A 25000-nucleotide genomic window follows, 5' to 3' on the forward strand; every position below is an offset into this window, starting at 1 on the left:
CCGTACGGCAAGGTCACCACCACCGGTTAACCACCAGTTGTCGCTCGTTTTTGATAGGGATGTGCATACACGACAAGTGTTGAATACTGCCTCCGGATTCTTTTTGTTCTCCGCAAAACGACAACGAACACGATCACATTCGGAGCGATATCTTTTAATGAAGTGGTCTCATCCAATTGCCAACATTCCTTTCTTCCGTCGACGTGAACCATCGCGGTTGGGTGATAAAACTTGATGGTCAATTTAGATTGGAACGCGCTAGGCTTCAGTCAGTCCGACGACCGACCGTTGCCTCGTGCTTCACCTTCTTCCTAATCTTAATCGACCTTCAGACAACCGCACACTCACGTGAACGGCTAACCTCTGCAACCATTAACGACCGTGCTTGTTTACGGGTGGCTGAACGACACACTGGTTCACGACTCGCGAAACCATCTTGGCCTGACTTGAGGCATGAGGCAGGGACTGCTGCTGACCTCTGAACTGACGAAGACGAATACTTTGAAACGACAAGTGCCTGCGGAGTGGAAGAATCGATTAATTCAAGGTGGTCAACAAAGTAGTAATCAAACATTCTGTAATGTTTACATAAATTAGAGTTGTCACTACCAACCTATACTACTCTTGTTGTGCTAAGGTTGTTGTTATTAAAAGTGTATTATATAGACCACTCAGAATCAGATATCCGAGCGCAGTCTCTTTAACCCAGGGACCAGAGGGCAGGTTTCAGATCAAAACTCCATATTCCGGTCTGCTGAATGTGCCAGCCAGAAAGGAAGGGTTAGATGGACTTGTGCAAACGTTCCCTCCTCTCGCCAGCACCTTCCTAACGGAGCAAAAGTTGAGTCAAAACCCGTTAGTCGGTGCAGTAGCGATCCCACTCGATGCGTAACTGAGGCAAATAGTATTAAAGGTGCCCGACCCGGCTGGCCGGCCAACCCTCGTCTCTCGTATCCAAAATGCAAACTCGACTCCCGAGCTCTAGTGCGTGCGTCTCTCGTTGGAAAGGGGACCGACGACCAAGTGAATTAATTTCTGTGAAATTAAATTCCATCGCACCAATAATGCGTAACATAGGCGCACAACACTCCCACCGCCGTGGGCTTAACGCTAACCAGAGGCTGCCAGGCTAAGCGTCTCTAACTCTGTCGCTCTGCTCTGTGGCCCAACCTGTGGCGGCGATCATAACGCGAGCGCGCGCCCGCACGGTGGCAGTTTTCATTCGCCTCTTTTCTTCTTTCCCGGAGTTTTCGCTGCTGCTTTTCCTTCCCTCCATGCGGCCGAGCCTTTCGCACTGAAAGTGAACGCGTTTCGAAAGGGAAAAGCGTCGATGACGGCGAACAGCAATAGCACGGCGGCGGGACCAACACAATTATATCGAAACCAACGCAAACAGAAGATCGGTAAGATCGTGACAAGATCGTGCGTCGTGAATACACTGTTGCACACGTTAGAAATTGCAAACACAGAGACGCGAAAACGCACAACTGATGGATAGATGAGCGATCGAATTTAAAACGGACCAATTTGTAATCCTTAATCGCGATGATCGTGATGATCACATTCTTCCGTGCATATTCCAAATTTTAACTATTTAAAAAAAATCCAACTCTCTCTCACTCTGCAATTATCCAAAAGAAATTTAAATCATCATCATCGCACTTCCTCAAAATTTGATGAGAAAAAAAAATCATTTCAAGCAGCAGCTTCCACTCAACGGCCATTCGGACACCATGCGCCCAACGGTGGTGGCTTTTGTTTTTTGTGTATTTGTGGCGCGCCGAATGGGAACCGAGATGGGCCAAAGGGTGGAGGGTTTTTTTTTGGGGGGCCTAGATGCACGCACAACGTCGCTATCACACACCATTATGCATAGCAGCACAGCATAAGCTGGTCACGAACACACCTTTCGGTGGCTGAGCAAACGGAAGCAACGGTGTCGTGATGATCTATTCATCCCCTTCTTCTAGGCCATCCACCAGACCTTCCGGAGGACCTGACCATCACGATGACACACGGTTTGTCTTAGGCTCTCTTCTACAGTGCCCGTGGCTCATTCATGCTTGGCCAGGGTGATGCTTCCACCGAGGGGGAAAAATGGGTCCCATCTCCACCTCACGCACACAACTGTCGGTTGGACGGCGGCGTTGGATCAGCTCTCAAAACAAATGCCCATCCCAAGGTGGGCAGCAACAACACGGCGCGCGACACGTAGACAGGTGCAGCGGTATGCTGCTACTGCTGCTCCGATGCCGCCGATTTCGATTCGGGTTTCGTGATACAATTTGCACAGAAACACTGCCGGAATGCTGCTGTGCCCGGGGAGGGGGGGGGGGGGGGGATGAAGACGACCGGGGAGAGACATTAAACAGTAAAAGTGTTTTATGGCCAACTTTAAAACCCATCACTCTATCCGCTGGGGCCGCGTTCACTTTTACTCTCACGGTCGGTGGTCGGTCGTGCTATCGGGAGGCCGGTGGGGGGGGACGCATTGACCATCATCTTGGGGTAGTGGCGGCCGTGCGTGTTAGTGCCATATATCAATACTAATGAGCCATAAACCACTTTTGGTTCATTTCGGGAGCAGAAAACGAGAGAGAGAGAGACGCAGGAACAGGGAAGGAGGAGAAATAGTCTTCCGGAATCGTCCCCCCGGGGGGAAGTTTATAACAAGAAGCAGCTAATAATAATGTTGACGAGAAGAAACGAGGGAATTCTGGTGTCTGATAAGCCGATCGGAATTCGGAAGTAGCGAATGCATCGAGCAGCAAATTTTCGATGGATTTTGATTATTTTTCCTACTTTTTTTGTTGCGAAAGTCGGTCGGTTTCACAACTATCCTCAAATATCATTTGATAAGGGGTTCAAAAACTGGTCTCACCGAACTTGAGACGACCATGTTTCATCAGAGAAATGCACTGATGACAGAATCAGAGAGCTAACTCAAGCCTACGTCATTAAAGTTAAGCTCCACTCTCGGACATCAACACCTGTTGCTATGTTTCTTGTAACAAATGCCACTGACAAAGGGTTTAGCAAACTTTTGTTTTCCCAAGCAGATTGCAGAAAATAACTTAATACTGGGAATCAGAAGATAGTCTTCAGTTTATCTTAGCATGACCTTCAACATCAACAAGCACCTTTTCATCTGGAATACTTTTTGTCCTCACAACTGCTCTCTCGTATTTTATAATTTCAAATTACATTTAAGTCGCGCTAGTGCTTGCCAATCTACTAAATGATATGTAGGATATAGTACATCCTTTATGTACGATCTTCTTAAGCTTTTTCTGGAAAAAATACTTCTGCAAAATCGAACAGTAATCTGTAGCATAAGATCAGCAGAATAAATAATTCTCCAATATCCAACAACAACGTGTACACCAGTTCTATCCAGGTCATATCCCCGGGAGTCTCCCAAAGTGTCAAGCAAATTGCCAAACAGGCCACCGTTGATTAGCCGGCATCGGTCTCTGACAGTGAAATCCAAAACCACAGCCCTAGTGTAATACCGTTCGGTTTCCCCGTTAACAATGCATAAACCACAGCGCGTTTTGTCTAGTCTCCCGGTCTCTCGAGCACAATCCCCAGTATCGGTTACGACGAGAAGAAAGTAATACCCTCGAGAGCGCAAATCAAAGCACTGACCGGAAGGCATAGCGGGGTAAAGAAGCGTCACCACGGATGGTGCCGCCTTCTGTTTCCTCTATCGCCCCACTTCTCTCCTTCCTGATGCGATCGAATCGATCGGCAAAAGGTAAATGAGAAGATGGGTAAATAGTGAGCGAAGCGAAATCATCCCAGTGCCAGAGATGGTGCAAACATAAACGGGCGGACAGGCGGGCGGGCGGGAGGGCCCGGTGGTTGGGCTGTATCGGGTATCACACACCAGCACCTCCCCTCCTCCAGATGCCGTCGAGTTGGTCGATCGATCTGCACCCAGGGTCTTAGCTACCGTGAGAGGTTGGTAGTAAGATCGGTAGTAGCGCGTCTGCTGTCGGCCGGATTCGAGTGACTGACTTTCAACAGCTTCATCTCCACGCAGCTGAGCAACGGAAGCAGCAGCGAGCAAGAAGAGAAAGGTGCAAAAGAGCGGGAACCATATATGCCCGTGCTGGTGCCCGTGCTGGTGCTGGTGTGTGGTTATTAATGGTGTATGTTTACTTTGCTTTCATCACGCGCAATGATTGCTAATGATTGACTTTCTATCTAAACATGGAGGCTTCTCCTTCGACTGGCAGGTGACGGGAGTGTTTGAGGGGAAGACGGGGGCGGGGGGGGGCACCTGGCTGCTGCACCGAACGCGACATGCAACTCAATATGCCAATAACCTTCCTCTCCTCTCCACCGAGTAGCAGAAGCAGCAGCAGGCGAGGGCGAGGGGAGAAGAGATATGCGAATCGATCGGCGAGGAAAAAGATGTCGGATTATTATGGCAAAATCGCTCCAATAATTTCGCCACCAATTTTCGCGCTGACAGCTGGCGGGCACCACCCGAAGGGTGGCGGGGGAGAGGGCGACCATCAAGCCACGTGATGTGTATGCACGCCTCAGCAATCAATCGTACGCCGATCGGTCGGTTGATGCTGGATTTCTGGGCACCTCCACCATCATGTATCTGATTATATGGGTTTTATTTTGTCCTGCATCCTCCTCTCAGACAGTTGGCAACATTGCAAATTGCACTATTGTCTGCACGACGTACGCTCGACGATATAATGTAGATCAGTTGTGGTTCGTGCGGTAGAGTTCGTCTCCGGTGTCTGGTGGATTTAGGTTTGCAGTTTAATTTGAAATCATTCACGCTTCTCCGGCATCGGATTTGATTTGCAAATTTCTACTACGAATGTAAAACAGTTTTTTTCTAGGGAAAAGCAATTCGAAAGGAAATCGAGCTTAAAATTTCTGGATCAAAATAGCACCAGCATCAAAATATTTGATATCTCGACAGATACTAATATCTGTATACTCACTCGCTTTTTCCTTATCATATTTAACATTACACCCCATGACCTTGAGCTTAAGATCAACTTGGAGAAGCAAACTATAAACATCCACTCGTCCGCTTCAAACACATTGTATTGCGTCTTTTTGTTGTCAAGTCCTCAGATATTAGAAAAGAATTGCACATTAACACGTTTTATCAATATAATTTAGATGCACCATTCGACGCTGATACTTAAAAAATATGCAAACACTATTTCCACAGAGAGTTGGGCTGGCTTTCGCTTTCCATCTTTTCACTGCTCGATTAATTTTTGCATTAAGCAAGGAGCACGCTGCATGTTTGCTGCCACTATCTACCGATGTTTCGCCAACTCATCCCTCAGCTTGCTAGCTAGGGCGGGTCCATCATCACCATCTCCCCCCACTCCTTCTGTCTGCTTCTCTCCCTGCCTGCCTTCCATCTCCCGTTCTCTCCCTCTCTCGCACTCTCCTCGACAGGTGTTTTTGAAAGTAACACATGCGCCACCGTGCGACAAACGGAAAACTGTCCGCCAGCATTGAAGCCACGAAGCGTGACATGTTTATGCCGTTTGCAGTCACGTCGTCATTAGCCTATAAACGGGACACAGAGACTACTCTCTGGTCTGGCTGGACGAGCACAGCATTAACCCCTGGATGGTTTGGCATGCAAAAGTGTCGATCGCAGTACTCCACACCCAGGAATTGACCAAATCATCATTCGAACATTGCGCAATTACACACGAACACTCTGACGGCATTTCTCGCAGGACTTTATTAGCGAAAGGCTGTGTCTGAATGCCTCAAAATATGTTTAGTACTATCGGGTTGGAATTTCTACCCGCTACTTCCACGCCTTGTAAGGAACACAGAAATATTTACTTTCTCGTGTATTTGCAGTTACTTGCAACTCGGTAAGCAGCTTCATCCGCCTTCCAGCCAATCACGCGAGCGAATACCAAACACCCGTGGAGGTTTTAGCGTGTGGAGCGTGCAGCGGTCGTGTGGTAATGCGATAATAATTGATTTCTCAAGCTGTAGAAAGCTTAAGTACAACGTGACGCTGCACGACCCTAATACGCGCCCGCCCGGTGTAGAAGCCAAACTATTTCTCCAACCAACCCAACCCATCGAACCCACCCCAATCTCACCTTCACCCAGAACACCTCCGGCGTCACTTGCGGCTCACGGGCAACATGATTTCGCGAATGGAGGTCAGGAGAGCAGCAGCACACGATGCGCTTTGGCTACGCGTCGCTACTGCCGGTTTGGTTTTTTGCACTTTTGCACTTGAATCTACACCGGGCGCTCGTCCACGACGTGGGTGGGTGCGTGAGCTTGGGAAGCATCGAGATGCATCATCACATGCCTTTCCACCCACCCGACAACAAAAGCATCTTCTCCGCACCTCCTTCTCATTTCGCTAGTGGTATTTTTAAGGATGTGTAGGGGCGCCTCTCCTTTTCGGTAGATCAGCAGTTGCCGTTCAATGGGCATCAGCTGACTCCACAAAACGATAAGCAACCATCATCATCATCATCATCTCATCGAGCAGCAGCATCAGTTGTGGGAGGTAAATGTTAGTTACAGCCTTGGAGGGGTACGCCAGTCACACACATATGCGCGCTCACAACTCACTTTCATGGCTCTCGGAGCGTGGCCACTGTGGCGGCGACGGTGGCAACCCACCGATGAGGTTTCCAATTATCGAAAATTAATGCTAAACGACGCGCCGTTGCCGTTTAATTGGTGTTAAAATGGCCGAGGCTAGCGATGATCATTGGGGGGGTTGGTTGGTTATTGTGTTGATTGTTTTGCTTAAAACCCCAAATCTCGACTGCAATTGCGTCCATGGGGTGCAGATTGAAAAGAAAAACAAATGAATTAATCTTGCCATGATGCAGATGAAATGATTAGCAGTAAATATTGGCCCAACATTCAATTAGATTCAATTGATTATCATTTTCTTAAATGTCCTGTGAGTCTCATTAGAAAATGCGTTGTTTTTCCATGGTTCTTCATCCAATTGATACACAAACAAAGTATTCTAATGTTGGCCAATTGAATAAAATGGAAATCACCAATCATGAGATGGAAAATGTTTCCAAATATTCACCCAACATTTCATTCATGCTACCCCACCCAGATGAGGGTTTTAAATTGAATTAAGTAGCATCGATTACAGGTGGATGAAAAACCCGCAACCATCACAAATCAAACAGGACGAGTGTATCGTCGCGCTCCACCCCCGAACAAGAAAGTCAATCGCGAAAGCGCGATTCACGGCTCTCCGTTGGTTTTCTTATGTTTGTTTTCGCTGCACGGTGAGCGTACTGAATTATACATATCGGTTCGCGTCTGATGGATATGTCCCTCCCCTAGACACATACCCCGGCCGCAGGTGAACTGAAACCCGATAGCGTTTTTAATGCGAATTTGGATGGCCACAAAAAAAAACAGATTTACAGGAAAAGCGATAGAAAAAAAAAATCGGCGAGAAACCCACAACGTTCGACGTTATCTTCCTCCACCCACAGAGATACGGCCACGCGCACCCACAAAGTACCCTTTGCGGGAGTTGCTAGTGGGTGGTTGGTTTGGTGATATAAGATCCTTTTTTTTCTTCATTTTCGTCCATACTCCACCAACGAACGATTTACCTGATTACAGGGAGCTCGCTTTTTTTTCTTCTTCTTTTTTTTGATTTTCCAATTCATTAGCATAGCTTCATTTGGATGCAAGGGAGAAGTATGCGGTAACGGTGGTCGGCGGTAACGCAATTCACATAACACTCCACCGAGGGCCACGCACAGACGACCGACCGCCACACTCTCAAACGATACACAAAACACACACGCAAACGCGACTTGATAAACGGATTGGGGGCAGCAAATCGATAAAATCGTTTAGCACTTTGAAGTGGTGCAAACACACAGTGCTGCTGCTGCTGCTGCTGCTGGGAAGTGATACATGAATTATCACCTCTGCTTCAATCTGGTGCTGGTGTTCTGGTGCTCCAGAAAAGTCGTGCCCGCGACTCGCGCATAATACGTCTTCCAGTGGTAGAGCAGCAAACGGTGAAAGAGGTCGATCCCAATCGAACACCTACAGAGAAAGCATAGGTCACCACCATTTCCTGTGGGATTTGTTCGAGATTCCAACCGGCAGGTAGCGTAGCCCAGCGAGACAGGAGGTTGCGCGCACAAGTAGCAAGCTCCAAGTCGATACTCCGGCACGAGCGGTGTCCTATTTATCAGATGTCTGCTAATTATTTCCGTCGGTATTAGCAATCCGAGTGAAGTCAGTGCTGCTAAGCTGGTGCTGTTGCTGCTGCGGCTACTGCCCCCCTGAACAGCATGGAGAGCATTGAGACGAAGCGATAGGCCGCCGGGATGTAGGGGGTTTGTTGTTTCGTAACCAATCCCTCCTTGGCGATAGATTTCGTTCCCTGTCTCGCGTCACCTCATATCCTGAGGTCCTTAGGCGACTGGAACTGGAAATGACTGGACTTCTGTTCACCACATTCCACCGGTCTTGGCCTCAGCATCATTCCTCTCGACTGTGACACTACCATGGTCCCTTCTCAAGCATCGTAACATTAAGGCAGGTCACCTGTGTGTAGTCTCCTCTTACAGGCCAGTTGCAATTTTGAAAACATCCAATGAAGCAACCACGAAAGCGGTGATCCGATAGTGAACATAGTCCATACAAACATGTCGGGACCATAGACTTCTCAAATGAATTATTAAACCAAAAAGAAAAAAAAACAGAAGAATCCGCTGGTACATACATCGGCTCTCATAACTTCGCACGCATGCACTCAGCAACTGAGACCATCCTGGGAGGGAGGGGGGGTTCCACATGCCGTTACCCAACTCCCTTTGGGTGACCATCACCACCGTCGATGCACAAACGACGGACGCCACCTGTCTTCTCGCGCTGGTTCGCTCGTCGTAGTCGTAGGCCAAGCTCCCTCGGCTTGTAAGCTAAAGCTTGTTGCGAACGCGAGCCCTTCTTACATCGACCGCTTATGACACATAACACGGGTTACAACAGGTTATCTGTGATTAGCGCGCACCTTTTGGATATGTTCGCGGCGGCACTACGATCAAAACCCCTCACAAGGAGTGTCTCGAGGTGTTGGTGCCGAGCCTGGCACCGACAAGACTCCATCGCTCCATCATTTCGGGCTGGTCCACAGGCTGCTTTCGGTTACCAGCGTTTCTCTTTCTCTCCTACAATGGTAAGGAGTTAATGCGCATGATAAAGCGACTGGGTATACTTGCACATCACTAGAGTGTATGTAAACAAATCGTACACACATGCTTACATCCTCCTTCTCCTCCTCCGGTGAGCAAACGAAAGGTATTGCTTGTGAGGAGGCAGAGCCAGCAACCACCACCCGGACGCCTTATCGTAACTGATGGCAATCGATGACGGCGACACGATGGTGATGATGTCAGCAGCTGCAGCTGAAACACTTGATTGATTTTACAACGACCTACGGAGTACTTAAGGGCTTTCGGTTAGTGAGTAACTGGCGCAATTGAACTGTTTGTTGGCATATAGGGATCAATTCAACACGAGAGGCCACTGAAGAAGCTCGAATTCCCCTTATAATAGGCACCTGATATTTTTTTTTTTTTTTTTTTTTTTAACATATATAAGGACGGACGAGCCGTATGTTTGGGCACCTGATATTGGAAAATATAAAAAATCAGCTTCCAATCGTTCAGCTCTAGTTGGATGCATCTCTTCACACCGATCCTCCTATTCACCGTACCTTCTTAGCTCTTTTCTTATTCAAATGAACAGGGGCCGTCCGTTTTGGAGGCTCTGTTCTTGGGTTTGGAAAAGCTTGGAAGCGGTACCTCGCTGACACACTACCGTTATCCAAAACTCAACAGAAGGCTAATGAAAAAAAAACCACTCCTCCACGGCCGACTGCTTTCAAAGCGGATGCTTCTTCTTGGCATGCCGAGAACATGATTACAGCAGCACAAGTCTTCCGTCCGTGGTGTGTCCCACATCTTTTCATCTTGCCCAGCTCTTCTCGCCACCTCACCCCCGGTGGTGGCTGGCCTCACGACGCCGACGAGAGTTCATCGTACACGATGGCGAATTGTAAATGAAATCAGCCACACATGCTGATCAATACCGGCTGGCTTATTTCACACCAGCTAGCGAACACTTATGCGAAACCAAATGTTGAGTTCCTTTTGGGGTTTGGTGTTTGATGGTTTGGTTTTGGTTGTTGTTGTTGTTGTTGTTGTGGGGCGAACCACAATTAATTCCCACACAGACGAACCTCGGTGGTCGCTCTTTTCTTGAGATGTCAATGGACGTCGAATTCCCAGCTTCTTCTTTTTTTGCCTCTCTGTATTCCAGTATTTCTTCCTCGTTCTTCAAAGTTTGTTCTTGCGAGAGGACAATATGCTGAAACGGAGGTTAAAACCGGTTCCGTACAGTGTTACAGCACCGCGCCCAGCTCCCGGTAGCTGTGACAGCAGGCCAGCAGGCCGGCACCAGCAGCGAACGGCAGTTTTCTGTCCTCCTGTCACACCACTGCCACAGAGTGACACCAGAGAGGCTCCGGCTCTCCGGCTTCTATCGAGTGTTCCAATGGTTCTGACAAAAGCTAATCTCCCGGGATCCCAGTGACGCTGCGCTGCACGAGCGATAATGCGTGAGATATGGTAACGAAGTTTTGTCTGCCTGGTCTAACTCTGATCCGGCGGAATGACTTCTAAAGAAATTTTTGAACCATTGAGGCTTCGGGCATATGGTTGAACCAGCCCGGAGAATCAGATCAGTCAACGGTATCTTCGCCGCTAACGAGCGCTCATACATAGAACAAACCAGTTCTGGTTAGAGAAATCACACATTTTTGACAACCAAAAACATGCACACGGCATAAGCGCAATCTAGCGATGCAGAGCTCGTTGATAACTTCTCTATCTTCAAACTCCAAGAGGTTTCTGTCTGATGCACGCGCCACATCACTTTGACGAACCGCGCCGTCGCCGTCAACAGACCCACCACAATTCGTTCACTCTCTCCGACCCAGCCAAGTGAACTTCTATTTCCTGCTACATCGCACCAGCGTCTCGGTGGTGACACATACACCCCCCGCCCGGCGTGGCTGCATCGCCAACGGATTGCACCGTTAATGGAGGACGAAACGGAAAACGTAAATTACATCGCGCGTTCACGCCACTCCAATTTAGCATCCGTTTTTCTTACCGCCTCTCTCTTCTTCCATTCCGAAGCAGCGGCACCAGTTAGTATGCCCGTATTAGCCCCCGTCGGCAACTTTCAACTTTTGGGCAGTTGAATCGGCGTCTAGACGAGGCGTTAGTTGGGCAAAGGGTCGAAATCAATGGGTACGAATTGATGAGGCGGATTTCTTGGCACTAGGCACTAGTCCACAAACTCATACCAGGTCGGGCAGAGATTAATTTTGAAAAAAAGGTTGCTTTTCGTTCATTTTGGACGAAAACGCTGATTTGTTTCAATAAACGGCATAGATGACATTATTAGTAACAAAACAGTATTAAAAAATACAACCATGGTAGCAGTTCTAAGGCGCTAAAACACTTTTGCTACTGCCTAATAAATAAGCTATTCGTGATTCCAGTGTTACCTAATGCAAGATGTAAAGAAAAAGTGTCTCAAATGTACAAAGAGATTTCTGTAGATTTGTCTTAAATGCTATTAGAATAATTCTGAATGGTTCCTAAATATTGAGAGAGCAAAAAAACCCCATGTTTAAAATATGAATCCTTCATCCTTAACTAGTGTTCACAAACAAACGTTCAACAAAACTGCATCCACCAATAGGACAGATAATTTTACATTAATTTCAGCAATTTCCAATACGTTTTTCTCAAGTTCAACACCCTGGAAAGTGATCCTATTTTCTATCAACTCAGCTCTCGCACCACGTACGACACTACAAAGCCCCAAAACTCACAGCCACACTCGCAGTTAGTAGCGGACGAATTTCAAGGGGGGGTTTCCAATGGTTGGGAAATTCTCACCGCGATTTCCGCCGAGCGTCCAGTTCCCTCTCCCGACCACCGACAAGATGATGAATTTCTCCCAACACCCAGCAGAGCATTCCCGTGATGACGATGACGGCGGTGGCGGCGGCGGAGACTAAAATTCCGTTGTTTCAAGACCTTTTTTGGGGAGTTCGCGATCATCACGGCGAAATACCCACGACACACACCCAGGCAGCTCTCGATAAACACCCGAATGCGCCCCGTTCCGAAGGGTCCCCCTCCCCTCCCTACCTGGCGCCTTTTTACCGACCTCACCAAACGGATCACCACACCACACACCACGACCCTTTATGTCGTCGCCGCAGTGTTAATACTTCCTCCGCTGCTCCATAGCCCTCGGGGAGAGCGCAACCGGCAGTAGGTTGTCCATACCAAAAAAAAAGGGCACCATTCAAAAGCTCCACCAAAAAATGGAGAGGAGACTGGTTCGCGAAAAGGGGGGGGGGGGGGGGGTGGAGAAAATACCTTCACTTTTCCTCCAACATCCCCTCGTTTCGTTTTGGGCCGTGGCAATCAAAATTTCGAATCAATCTTTCGGTTACCATCGGCCATCGCCGTCGTCGCCACTACTCTCACTCTCGTCTCGTTGTTACCGCGGTGCGGCCATCGAGGGAAACCGAGAAACCGATCTCCGATCCCCAACACACCTCCTCTCTCTCTCTCTCGCTCGGTCTTTTCGGTCCACCGCAGATCTTGGCAGATTTCATCAAGAAAGCACGCCAATTTTGACACCATTTGCCGTCACCCGTCGTCGTCGCCGTCGTCGTCGCCCACCGGTTGCCGGGACTCTCCCGGATGCTATGCTACCCCCGCCAATCTCTTCACCTCCTACTACTGGAGTTGGTTTGCAAAAGATTTCCGCACCACAAATGTTTTCTGAGATTCGCGTTCATTTTTGAAGCAATTAAAACGTGCTGCGGCAAACGATAAGCATGGTGGTATAGTAGAGTACTTTCCGCTTCGTTTATCAAACATTCAAACCCGCAGTTATGTGATTCACATATTTATGTTGCTGAATCACATTTAACACCCTAGGGGCCCCTTTCGTTATGTTTTTTTCCCGAAGTCCATAGAAACATCTGGTAAAACTAAAAAAAAAACCTCGAGCCAACGCGTTCTTATCACTCGAACGACGGCGGCGCCACCTTCGTCGTCGTGTGAAGATAGCCATCCGCATTCCGAGCGAACGAGCGAACCGCTCCCCCTCAATCACTCCAAACGCAATCAAAGTGTGTGACAAAATTACAATCTCGCCCGTCCTTCCATCCATCCATCCATCCATCCAGGTGAGTGTTTAGACCGAGATAGCAGGACTTAGGGAACGCACAAAGGCCCCGTGATTCGTGGCGGGTGGTAAAGTACCATAAAGCGAGTCACGGAGTACGAGAGTCGCCATCAAAAGCAATCACCGAGGACCGGAAGCAACCCATTTTTCGGTTCCATTCCGGTTCGTTTTTTTATCAAAATTCACACATATTCGTCACTCTTTTTCCGCACAACAGGCAACAGATGCAGGCGTGCACGCACGAGCTCTGCTGACAAATTGTTCGCCATCGCCAGAGCAGCAGAACGTCGCGCGTCATCGCCAGGTTTAGGAATGAGGCACGCACGCAAACACATACACTCCAGTGGCCGGTCAATGGGTGGTGCATTTGCAAAACTGCAACGCAGCTTCACAAACGGAGCTGTAAATGTAATAAAAAAAAAGCCACCCGGTGACGACACGTACGATCATCGTCGTCATCATCGTCTTTTCGAAGAGAAATACCAAAGCTCGTGACTCTTCGCTCGCTCCTTCTCTCCCTGTCTCTCTCTCTCCCCTCCGGAAGGCGAGTGAAATCATGCGATTATGGTCCCGGCGGCGAACGCGTTTTCGAGGCGCGGGATGATTTATCGATCCTCAGCGGCCGCTGTTATGCTATGCGCGACGATGAGTCAATGGTGGCGGCATTTTCGCGCACACCTGTCCGGTGGCCGGTGTTTGTGACCTTCCGGTACGGTACGGGATGACTAACGGTCCAACGATGAGCAGGAACCGGTTCGAATAGGAACACCGCCGCTGAGGACAACACGCGAGGCAGATAAAACAAGGAAAAAGGCAGTGTCAAGGTATGACCTAAAGGCTAATCCGATTATATTGCAGTGCTTAGCCGCTTATTCCATGTTTTCCAGTCCATTTTCACAGAAGAACACCAAGTTTCCAACTTCTAAATCGAATTAAAAATAAAAAAAATGCGTTTCTCTCGTTTTTCACGTAAAAAATAATTGAAATACGACCAATTGTTTTGGTAATTGTTAAATGAGATAACAATATAGACTGATCATAGTTAAGATTCCCCTCAAATGTCCCTGGCAATCGCATTGCAATCACATCAAGTACAGTTGAGTTCAAACAGATCTCCCAACCAAGTGCCAGGATTACGAAAAGTCACAACAACCGAGAACGAGCAATAAAATCCCATCCTGTGGCACTTCTATTTCCGTCCGCGATAAAGGATAAGTTGTGCACATTGGGCTTCGTGATGCTCCACAGTTCCCAGACAGTTCCATCCGGTCCGGGAACCCTTACCACCGACCGCCGACTACCGTGGATGAGAGCCAGCTGAACTTGAATAGTTTTGCGGCACCTAAACCTCGACCTTCCGTTGTCTGGAACGGTGGTGGAAGCTGTGTCTAGACAGCGAAAGGTTCTGTGCCGGTCCCATCCATTCCACCCCGCCGCAAGCACATCCGGGATTCGCCCAAATCCGGAGGACTGTGCACGGTGTATGCGACCTATGCTCTGGTCGACCATCCCCAAAGATGGCCCCAAAGATGAGCGCGCTTGGAGGAGTAGCGAGTGCTGACAGCCGAAGCCGAGAAACTGTCGGTACTGCCGCCACCGCATGCGAGAATCGCGTTGTCTAGTGTCGCGACACACAAACAAACGAACGAACGAACGAACGAACGGTTACAGAAAAAAAAGTCCTACAAAATCCTCCCACCGACTGGACGGTTTTTTTAGATCTCTTCTTGCTTCTATCTCTATCTCTCTTTATCTCTCTATCACGCTGTCTTGCTCTCTGAAAACGACAAATACGACGCGGAAAGAAGGCATCTTGATTCATTCAAACACCTTTACGTGGGCCGTTGCGCCGTTGGAAACAACAAATAGAGAAAGAGAGAAACGCTTGACGCCGACGCCGACGCCGCGGTTTCATAGGGGACGTACGCGCTGCGCTGCGTTGCTTTCACCACCATCTCCTCGTGGCGCGGCCCAGAATTCCCTCCCCGGGGGGAGGGCACACCAGGGTAAAGGTAAACTACTTTCCGGTCGACTCTTTTCAACGCCATTTCCGGCCCACACCGGCGACAGGCCCGAGGAGAGAACCACCGCAGGCAAATTGTCACCCTCCATCATCTCAACTGGAACCTAGGCTGTGGATGACGAGCACCGGCACACAGCATCGGCATGTTGGAAGGAGATTACTTCTTTATGACGATTCCAAACTAATCTCTTTCCCCCCGGGGGGTGGCCCGGCGAGTGTTGTGTTTATGGGAAGAGCAAATTTACCTTTGCTAATTGGTGTGCCCTCCATTTGAGAGCAAATGATGGGAGGGATGGGGGGAGGGGGGATGCTGGTTGCATTAAGCATCAATTTGTCTTAGCCAGCTTGTGGTAACCTTCAAAGAAGTTAGACAATGTTTTATGAATCGCCCTCGGAATTGAGAGCAACTTTATCGAATGACACTTACAGAGCTTCTACAAGGTGACATTGGATTGCAATTTTAACCAGCTTTTCAATTCAAAGGTTGTTGTTGATACTTTTTTTTACCATTATGTAAAGCTTGTCTTTTTTTGGCAGAATCGCAAAAAGCATCACTTTTTGAACTTCAAAAATCTGCCAAAAATCGAAAAATCGGAATATCAACAAAAACTCTCCGGGGCTACCTAGATAAACTTATAATCTTTCTAACGAATATCGATTTGTATATTTCCGATGACTCGTCATGTCGCTACGATGGGCACCGAAAAAAGTACCTTTGCGACGACACGCCTACCAAAATTTGATGCCACGGATTAATTATTCAATGAATGTTGCTCAAAACAATACCAACAATTCTTCAAAAGTTGTAGATTGATATGCCATTTACTTGAAAAAATAAAATTGAATAGTTACGTGACGAAAAACCGTCAAAAACGGGTCATTTTTGGCCCGAAAATACCGAAGCCCCCATTTAAGGAGTATCTGTTAAAGGGTTGCAATAAAACCAATGAAAATTTCTTAACCGTGAAAGTTGCTATCATGGCACTGCACCTTTATTACACGAGCTTCATTGAATTGCAATTTCAACAAACTTTTAAACTGAATATTTGTTATGGCTCGTTAAAAAAATGTTTGTAACGATCTGGTACATTCAATAAATCATGAAGAGACCGACCATCAATCTTGTGGCCTACTGCAAAAAAGAGGCCCGCAATGCCTCTAACTACTTCTCGACCGGGCTTCGATCATAAAAAAACTCAGATGAACTGGCATTCTAAGCATCCTGGTCGCTTCCTGACCAGCAGCTACGGATGGGTCGCAGAGCCTCTTGTCGCGCTAATTAAAAATTCACGCGCGTACCACAACCACCACCGGCGGCACGAAATGACGTAACCGTTCTCACCGGTACACCCTCTCTCCTGCTTTCACAGGTTGCGTTCTGCGACGTGGCGACGGCAGGCCGGCTGTATGTAGCATCGATCACGGCCCGCGAATGGCGACAATAATAGAACCTCTCTCTTCTCTTCCATCCACCCTCCGGTAACCGGTACTCGGTGTCAAGGTAATCATTCATTTACCAAGCGAGCATTATGGGCCATCCATGGGTCCGAATTCCACCCAGCCCACCTACATTTCCATTATGCTAGCAGCCCCCGGAGCCTACCAGCTACACCACGACGATCGATAGCAAAAATGAGGATGTTTTTTTTGCCCCATTTTTATGACCCACGCACTCGGCTCCGCTCCATTATCAAGTTGTTATCTTTTTCATGAACTCCTGGCACTTGCCACTCTGCCAGAGGGGCTGGAGGGAATATCCTACAACACGGTCTGGTCACCAACCGGACCGGCATAGATGACAGATTGCGGTGTCTAGAAACAAGGGCAGCCAGCGCGATAAGATAACACGATACCACTGGTGAGCGTAGGTGCCTCTGGGGTCCGGGTGGTCTCGTCTTTTCGGCAGCGATTCTCGAATGTTCACCAGCCACCGCCCAAGGGGGGGTGGGTGCCATTTTAGTATGGCTTTTTGCACCGCCAAAGGTGCTTCGGAATAACAATAAATATTCCAACTTATAGTAATGGTCCGCGGACCGATATCTTGGTTAATTTATCCTCCAGATCGCTGTTCAGATTGGTTGGCAATTTTTTTTTTATTAAATTTACTTTTACATATAAACAAGCGCCGCAAATTACAGATCACAATGCATCTGAACGGAGGGCGAAGAAAAGCAATTCTGCCGCCCCATAAACACCTCATCAGTCTCTGCTCGTTCCACTTTTCGGTCGCGGACACGTCGCCACAAATCACCACGCATCGCCATATCCCTCACCACTGACGCAACGTTCGAAAAGGGGAAAATGTTAGAATTCCAATATCAAAAACAACTATGCGCCGGCGAGCACGAGCTCAAGGCTGTGGATGAGGAAGAGGTGCTCAGAAATTATTGCCATTTATCATCATCATCATCGTCATCACCATCACCTACCACCCTCAACACACACGGCTCGCGGTTCCCGTGGCGTGCCAATGGTGAAAATGGTATAGATTTGAATGGCGTAAACAATCTTATTCATCTTCACCATAAGCACCTCAAACTCGCAGCTCGTACTAGCGGGGATGTAGGTAATGGAATGGCATAGCGATGAATCGATTGTGGCAGAAGCCAAAAGTTGCCGAGCATTTCGAATAATTTATGAAGGTAAATTTATGAGAAGAATTTTGTGCCGAACGAACATCAAAAGTGGAGCAAAGACACACATGGAAGGGTGATAAGAACGATATGGATTCGGCTTTGATGCGCGCTTCGGTAATCAAAGTTGGATTTCAACAGAACCAGAAACCAATTCCGAGCCAACCATGGGCCATTTGTGATCGTTTGCTAATTTGGCATAAGCTTATGCTCTAAGCAAGAAGCGCCAAAATTTTATTGTACGACCATATGTGAGTCCCACCGTCTATTCGTCACATAAAGCATTTTGACAGCATGTCTGCCTGCTGCAGGACGCCAGGAACCAGTGACACGACCGCCCTGACAGCGAACAATTCACAAACGAACGCTCTCTCGTAGTCGCAGCCTGGCAGACGGGTTATAAGGGAGAAGTATCATCAACGGCGCTTCAGTCAAACGGCCAACAGGAGGGTGCGAAAATGTGTTCCCCCCCCCCCGCGATTGGTTCGCCAGTCGAATTCCTCGGCATGACCTCAACCGCAGCCTTGAAAAAGGAGTGGCTGAGGAGATGTGGCAGACGAAAACCGAGATAATCGATGTGTCGCGAACGATGAGGAACGATGCTCGACAACAAATCAAACACACCAACAAATCCACCCATTTCTAACGACGGATGGTGGTGGTGTATACATCAATCGCCCGTGACAGACGCTGACGGTTAACAGTTGGTCACGACACATCGATCAATCGGATGGATTATTGCAACAATGCAAAACGAAATATTTTGCAACATAACTCCTCCAGCTGCACCTGCAAACATAGCGGCGATCATAATTCTTCTTTCAAATGATAAAAATGATTTCCTTCAAAGACAGAGTTTTCAGTTGAGGCCTTCTTGGTGTGGCAAAGCACTGGCCTTATGTCAGCTGGTTTTCGGTTGGAAGATCGCGTCCATTCCGCACGTCCATCTTACATTCACAACACACCTGACCACACAACAAACCAGTTGTTGCTCCAGCAGGTATCACTGTAGCGTGCACGTACGTGCGTCTGGATGTATGTGTAAGTGTTCCGTGGATTATACTGAAAGACGGCAAGCAGCAGTATAGGAATGTGTGCCAGCACTCCACACCACTCTACTTCGCTGCGACCCCTTTCCCCTCCCCTCCCCCGCCGCTCCACTCATATTTGTCAGCCACAACCTGTTGTTTACAGGACATATTGACATACGGGCAGTGTATGGGGCGAAGAATGCGCATGTGAAAGACACATTCGAATCAACCAAACCCCCTCTCTCGCGATTGGTCAAATTAGACCCCAAGGAATCCGGTTTTCATTCATAAAATAAACCATTAGATAGACGAACGAACGCTAAGTCGAAAGAGGTTGCTGGACTTCTTGGATGCTGGAAGGATACTTTACAATCAAAAGGCAATAATACATTATTAGCTTAATTACACCATTCCATAAAGGGAGAAAATATTCTCTTCGGTGGCGTTTGCTAGTACTCAAAAAAAGGATTGACGTTAGTTATGCGAAATATTGACGATTTTGATGTTGATTGAAACGTGCTTTAGTGGATTTTTTTTGTTTCAATTTATCTACTGATGATTCACAGACTAATATGCAAGCTAAACATTCTAGCAAAGCTTTCCCGCCAGTTGCAAATTTATTGAGAGAAAACCAACAGATTTAAAGCAATTTAAATACCAAGAAACACATCATCCCCTGAGTGGTTTCTAGACAACGGTTAACAATTATTACAACCGCACACACGTTGCACGCCACTTAGTAAATGAACCATTGATCAGCGCCAGGTTTCTACTCGTTCTACACGACACCCACCACAACAACGAGAGGTGCAAGTGGGGTTTATTATTATTAAATCCAAGTTGTCCCGTTTGACGAATGTACTCAACATCAATTTAACCAAATTATACCATTTCATATCAATCGACCGGCCGAAGGATCCTGGCGGGTGCCGCTGTGGAGATCGAGAGAATGCACCGAGCACCGTATGCACTGGTTATTAATTTGCTTGCAAACGAGAGTTGCATATTGCATAGCCACAGCACAACAAATCCCCTTTGCAGCAGCAGCACCATCACCATCGTCACGAATGTGAAATGCTAGTGGCCTGCATCTATCGGAGAATTATGGTACGTAAGTGGCGTATGTGCGGTAGCACCGGGTTGCAATTGACGTTCAATTCAGTTGCAATTGACCAATAGGCAGAATTCAGAGAGCCGAGAAAGGCAAGCGAGTGCGACATGAATGCTCGATGTTGATGATGTTGATGTGGTTGTGGGAAAGGTAAGCCATCAAATTGGTAAAGCTGGGCTAGAAATTACGAAAAATCCTTTTCTACTGCCCGTTATATGTTATATATTGTACAAGATGCGGTTGGATACAGACCATCCTAACATCAAGCCAATCCTTTTAAGCTAAAGCCCACAAGGATCACTCTGCATCATCAGCAGCTTGGATTTCGGAAGTGATGCTGCAGCAAAACTAAATTATCGCCCCGAAATACGCAAATCCCACAATAACTTCCATCTTTCCACTGCATCTTGAGCCCTGGACCGAATGACGTCAACCTAAGCAAAGCATTTCCCAAACTATTCACGTCTCACACATTAGCACGTCGAATGTGACTGAACTCATTTAATTAAATGTTCATTAATTTACAATTCCGATCGTAGCCTGGCAGACAACAAAGAAACGCGCTATTTTTGCGCTGCACCAACAGCCTCTTGGTGCCACAGAGTTCTATTCTGACACAGCATCTTCCAGCGTCTTCGCTTGGCTCTCGGTGCGGTGCCAGCCCACAGTCAGTGTACCAAGCCAGCTGCTGCTGCTGCTGCTGCTGCTGGTGTATCTGTCCACAAATCCTTCCATAAAGTTCTATTAATTTTCTACAACCTAAAACGATTTACGTGGGGTTTTTCTTGTGAATCCGACCCCGAGAAGGCGTCATCGTCGCATCCAACGCAAATGGCAGAGGAGTGAACCTCTGCAACATGAGACTACATCATGTATTCCGCCAGGGACAGAGCTGGCAGCCGAATGAAGTGAGAAACAAGGCTTGGTTCAACAACACGACAAGACGGAATCGTTTACAGCAAAAATAGTCGAACAAAAGGAACGGTTTTGCCGCAGCCCGGCTGACGGAGAGTTAGATCGGACGAATATGGCATTCTGGCATTAGGACAGACAGCAAACTACTCTTCAGAATACAGCGTGCCCAAGGGTGACAGATCGACATAGTCTCTACAACATACTGCGGAGGTTTTTTTTTGATTGAAAACATTCCTTTTCCGAAATCATTATTCTGGCCACGGAGTGCCAATGAGACTGAGCGGGAATTTGGTTAACGGCGCGGTACAAGTTTGACATCATAATTGGCGGAATACAACGCGTCTTGGGTAATTACTGCTTCCACTCATCTACTCCAGCGAGGTTTATTGAGCAGGCGGCCGTCAGCCGGCGTTGTCATACGAGCACGTGGTTTCTAAAAGAAACAGAAAAGCATTGAGAAAAATGTAGCAAGGACATCTGTCATGCAGAACGTGACCGACCAGACCGCGCGCGCACGTTGTAAAGAAGCCATGCGTCGTCGTCGTCGTGGCGAATGTTTGATATAACGTATCCCCGGCCCTTACAAGCCGATGCCGATTCCGATCACGTAAAAAATGGTCCACCAACGAAACTATCAATTACGTTACGGCGGGCACACGGTTGTTGATTAAAAAAAAAAAGGACGTGGGCATTTTCGATTTATTATCCAAAAACGGATAACGTGTCCATCGAAGGTGTTGAAGTTGAAATAAAAATAACAATCTTGTAAGAATCCTTGCACCGACGAGGGCCACAGATATCTCCACGCCGATGAAGCCGTTTCCGAACACGGTTAACGGCCGTTAGACGTGCGTTTTGAGCCCCATTTTACAACCAACCCCCAACGGCAATGAGTCAGAATGGCTAAAAGCTCTTATGGTCGGCTCTAAATGCGCCAGTAAATAGAATCGCCCACACACAAAGACATCCGCGGCCGGCCTGTTTGTCCCATCATTATTGTCTGTTTTCCTATTTATTGGCGCATTGAAATCGTTAATCTTTTGCCAGTGAAGGTTCCACAGTCGTTCCTGCCAAGGCTCGCGCGCGTCTATTATTGGGTTGGCCTCCAGTGGCAGAAAAATATGCTGATAAAGCTGTATGCAGATCATGCTGTAGCTTCCTTCGATGGAGCCAATTTAAAACGAGAAAATTGAGCAAAAGCGATTAACGTTTTCAAACATCAAATCGAACAGCAACCAGGTACATCACAACGCTTCTCAGTGGGTTTTCATGCAACCCGCCGAGCATTAAAAAAAAAACCCCTATCGAAGCAACCTTAGGGCTAGGGAAGAGATAACCGAAAGTCACTTACCTCAACACCACGCCGATCCGAGAGAAATGCCGAACACCGGCGCGGTCCCGCTTCCACTCCGTAGACGGTGGTATCGGAATTCCGATCTTCTCGGGGTCCGCCTCTCGAGACCTTGAGTTTTATGTTGCGAACGGGCACACACGGAACACAAGAGCACTCCCGGCGCTGAAACGCACCCGCCGTTCGTGTGTGGATTGTCTCACGCACGCACACCACTATCTCTCTCTCTTTCTCCACACGCAAGAGACACACGGAACAAACACACAGAACACAAGTCGGCCAAACTGGTGTTAGTTACACGGCCTTTTCCGCCGAGTGGTAAGGGCGGTCAGCATCAGCATAAACCCCCGCCGTAACGACGACGATGGGCGGAATGCCTCAGCGGCCAAGCACCAGCTTCCATCGCGCTCCAGCGAATATTCTGCGGGTAGATGACGACGAATAGAACACCGGTTTCACCGGATTGGTTCAACGATTTGCACTGCGCCTCGCCTGAAATCACATCACTATCGATTTTCACACCGATTTTCGACCGCATCCGAGGAAGGACACACTCTCTCTCTCTCGGGACACACGCACCCCCCTGTGAACCGCTTCCGGGCCAGGATAATTCACGCACCTTGTGCTCACTCCGGCACCTGAAACACTCCAAGACACTTTTGCTAACAAACGGGCACAGGGTTGCTTGGATTTCAGCTCTCGAGTATGCACAACTTCTTCTCAATCACAATACACCAGAGTTGGGTGTGCTAAAAGAGGGAACGGTGAAACGATTATTAGTTATTGCAACTTCCCTTGAGCGCCCAGCATCTCATCAACAGAAGTACAACAAATCAGAAAGGTTCACGATTTCTAATTTCATCCTTGAAGCGACTTTCTCCTAAATCCTTCTCGCAGGGGACAATCGCAGCCAGCATCGCCGTTCACTCTCCATGTCCACTCTTGCATATTGAAGTGGAGTTTTTTTCGATTTCGCCAATGGCTCTGCCGCTATCTCGGTCGCTTTTGGGAATCGAAAATTGATTGAATTTCCACTGATCCTGCTCAGGCACCGTACCGTTCATCCAGCTAAAACTTAATCAAGCAAACGCAATTATATGAACTGTGCAGTGGATGCCCCGCCTGCCTCTCTGGTGGGTCTCTGGTGATCGGTCTGGTCTCGTAGACACTACCACCGCTAGTAGGCGACGGTTAAGCGCTGCCAACCCACCGTCGATTCATAATTTCAAATCCCAACCGATAAGTGGATTGCTTTTGCATGGTGGGGAAGGGGGAGACGGTTAGTGTGCATCAGCGCGCACTAGGTGTCACCAGAGGGAGTCGCTTCCGTGCATCACCCCTTAATATCTCTGCTCGACACCGAGGACAGGAAGAGCCATGATTGGTAATGTTCGCTTCTACCCGGAGTGTTGTGGTTGCGCTTTCGTCGTCGTCGTCGTTCCCGTTTTTTGCCGTTCTTTGCCTTCCTTCGTTCTGGCCGGGCGGTGTGTATCCGTTTCCGTCTTTTAATCCGCCTCCATCATCCGAGGGCTAATATTCTGTTGCACCGCCACCACCTTCACCACCCACCCAGCCCTCAATTGCTGGTCATGATGATGATTGAAGCGTTCGCGCAAAATCTCGGTCCGTGAAGATGGTGATGGTGGATTGCCGGCACGAAGGGAAGAGATGGGGTGGGCGGATGGTATGTTTGCAGATCTTTACGGTGGAAACACACACACAGACACACACATACAGGCACACCGGTTTACACAACTGCTGTGGCAGCAAACTACACGCAAGCAAACAGCACAAAATATAAACGAGCCGCCACCGAACGGGAATCACAACGACGGCCGCAACAGCAGCACCCAAGGGGCTAATGAGTTTTGCTCGCTTTTCTCTCCCAAGCTAGTGGGTTTCACGCTCGAAGAACCCCATCCTCGCAATTCTGGGGTGTGTTTTTTTTTTTTGCAACGACGACGTCGACTACGATGACGACGATGACGATACTCCACTATCTCCAAGAGTACAGCAGTGCGTCGTCAGGATATTGATGGTTGATATAGCTGCGGAGTCTTTTCTTCCAGCCACAGTCCCTCCCCAGTAGGCGACGACAATTTCCAAATTCCTTCAAAACGGTTCACCGCAAACTGGAATCCAAGCGGAAGCACTTGCCACAGGCCGGGGGGAATGGAGAGATAGCGAGAACCGGAGTCAGACCTAAACCAGACGACATGGAATTGACACAAAACTCGGAACGCGAATTGCCGTCGTCGGCAATCGGACATTTTTTCCTTCGCCTTTCGGGCAGCATCGCAGCACTAGCTGTTCATCTCGCTCTGGCGGCCGGTTCGCGCCCCGTTGTTAACACTAGCTGTCGCACCCGCGCCCGTGTTCCGTGGCGTACGTTGCTTTTCCCCCTTTCCCTGTTGAGCGTGTCGTCAATGGGCATCCTCGTAGAACCCGTTTTCGTTCACTCCACTTGCAGAATTCTAAAATTTCCAAGCGTAAAAAGCAACCCCTACGCACGCACTTTGATTTTCCAAGCACCTGATAGTAGCTGAACAGTATTTTCGGCTTAATTTTCCTTCCGACGCTGAGACGTCCACAACACAACACTCGCTCAGAAACTCTATCTCC

At 48.2% G+C, this 25000-nt stretch overlaps 1 protein-coding gene across 8 annotated transcripts in view; it reads right to left on the reverse strand.

Annotated features, from left to right (window-relative positions):
* LOC126578085 (serine/threonine-protein kinase 10) overlaps nt 1-25000 on the reverse strand; it is a 41921-nt gene that overhangs the window by 16891 nt on the left and 30 nt on the right. For 5 of the 8 annotated variants that reach the window (XM_050240322.1, XM_050240321.1, XM_050240316.1 and 2 more), the window contains exons 1-2: nt 24894-25000; nt 22379-23127 (exon numbers count right to left, since the gene is read on the reverse strand). The exon at nt 24894-25000 is cut by the window's right edge and continues 1 nt beyond it. The gene's annotated coding sequence lies outside the window, so the exon portion shown is untranslated. Of the gene's footprint in view, nt 1-22378; nt 23128-24113; nt 24191-24580; nt 24596-24893 lie in introns of those variants that run through there. The other 3 variants (XM_050240317.1, XM_050240319.1, XM_050240318.1) reach the window with 3 other exon arrangements.

Source organism: Anopheles aquasalis, chromosome 3, assembly GCF_943734665.1.
Source record: "Anopheles aquasalis chromosome 3, idAnoAquaMG_Q_19, whole genome shotgun sequence".
NCBI classification, from domain to species: Eukaryota; Metazoa; Arthropoda; class Insecta; order Diptera; family Culicidae; genus Anopheles; species Anopheles aquasalis.